Here is a 1745-nt window from a genome sequence, read left to right as displayed (position 1 = left end):
ACCAGGATGAAAACATTTCCTCTTTACCTTGCTGATATGTTTCCATAAAGCAAGGCTCAGCCCAGCTCTCCACCCCATCCATGCAATGGCCGATCTGATGTTTCTTCATAGCATCACATATTGTTTGTTGTTGTTGTTGTTGAGATGGAGTCTCCTTTTGTCACCCAGGCTGGAGTGCAGTGGCACCATCTTGCCTTACTGCAGTCTCCACTTCCTGGATTCCAGTGATTCTCCTGCCTCTGCCTCCTGAGTAGCTGGGACCACAGGTGCCCCCCACCACACCTAGCTACTTTTTGTATTTTTAGCAGAGACGAGGTTTCACCATATTGGCCAGGCTGGTCTTGAACTCCTGACCTTAAATCATTCACCCACCTTGTCCTCTGAAATCACAGATTTGTTGTTGTTGTTTTTTTTGTTGTTGTTGTTGTTTGGAGATAAAATCTCACTCTGTTATTCAGGCTGGAGTTCAGTTGCACGATCTCAGCTCACTGCAACCTCCGCCTCCTGGGTTCAGATGATTCTGCTGCCTCAGCCTCCCGAGTAGCTGAGACTGCAGGCATGTGCCACCATGCCCAGATAATTTCTTTGTATTTTCAGTAGAGACAGGCTTTAACTGTGTTAGCCAGGATGGTCCCGATCTCCTGACCTCGTGAAGTGCTCACCTCAGCCTTTCAGAGTGCTGCAATTACAGGCGTGAACCACCATGCCCAGCCCACAGATTCTTTTTGCTTGTTTTCATATTGTCTTTTTTAATTCAGTCTCCCTAAAGACTTTAAAATTGCCAATGCCGACTGTAATGCAAGTCGTCAGAGTGGGGTATTGGGAAAGGATTTCAATTAGCAAAAACCAGGTCTCGGATAAACCTCATTGGCTACAATACTGCCACTGCACAAAGCTCATAGATTCTTTTTAAAGCAAGTGTTGTTAGAATGTACATATTGTCCAGTTTCATGTATAGATGCCTCTAACCATTCAATGACCTTGCTACCTGGTCAGATAAGTCAGTATTGCAGCAACAATCTCAGAAAATAGTTTGACTAGTCTTTGGAGGTTTTCTGGGAAAAAATTTGGTTTAACTTTGCATAGACTTAGGCAGAGAATATGGCATGATGGTCTACCCATAGAGGGAGATTTAGGCCTGTGTGTCTGGAAAGCAGGCTCACCTACTCCCCAGGCTTCATCTAGGGCAGCCTGGAATAGTCCTGTCAGAATTTGTATTCTTGCCCTGAGAACATTTCTGTGCTTGTGCTATGACTAAACACTGATTTGGTCATATGTGAAGTGTGATTTGCTTAATGTGACCTGCGTCTCTGAATTTATTTACAGAAAGTCAAAGTGATGATGAGGAAGAGGAAGAAAGAGGGCCAGTGCCCCCCAAGTAATGCCGTGGACTTGTGGGCTGTTAGTTCAATAGTGACACCTGGAGACTGTAGATCCTGGGAAAACGAGGAAGTGATGACTAGAACTCTTTCTTCCCTTCGCCAGCTACAAATTGTCCTTATTGACAATGTTGTGGGTGATTTGTGGCACTTGTATAGGCTTTAATTTCTCACTCCTCCCAAGATGGGAACCTGCAATCAGATGAGCCAGGTGAACTCAGCAAACAGGGATTTCCTGGTTTCGCCTGTTCTCCCCACTGTGTTTAAACCCAGGGAGAGATGCATGTATGCTTTCTGCCCATTTATTGTTAGCATGTTTGCTAGGATTTGTGCAAGAGAAGATATTCAAAAAATATACATATTATA

The 1745-nt window shown here is 44.4% G+C and overlaps 1 non-coding gene across 1 annotated transcript; it reads right to left on the bottom strand.

The window, feature by feature from the left end:
* Positions 1-758: 758 nt before the first annotated feature.
* LOC116551086 lies at positions 759-897 on the bottom strand. The gene has a single exon (XR_004268709.1). It is a non-coding gene; the product is annotated as a U4 spliceosomal RNA (small nuclear RNA).
* Positions 898-1745: the final 848 nt, after the last annotated feature.

Source organism: Sapajus apella, unplaced genomic scaffold (genome assembly GCF_009761245.1).
Source record: "Sapajus apella isolate SASKATOON/1434 unplaced genomic scaffold, GSC_monkey_1.0 scaffold8, whole genome shotgun sequence".
In the NCBI taxonomy this organism is placed as follows: Eukaryota; Metazoa; Chordata; class Mammalia; order Primates; family Cebidae; genus Sapajus; species Sapajus apella.
The sequence above is the reverse complement of the archived record's forward strand: the minus strand, read 5'-3'. Positions and strand labels throughout refer to the sequence as shown.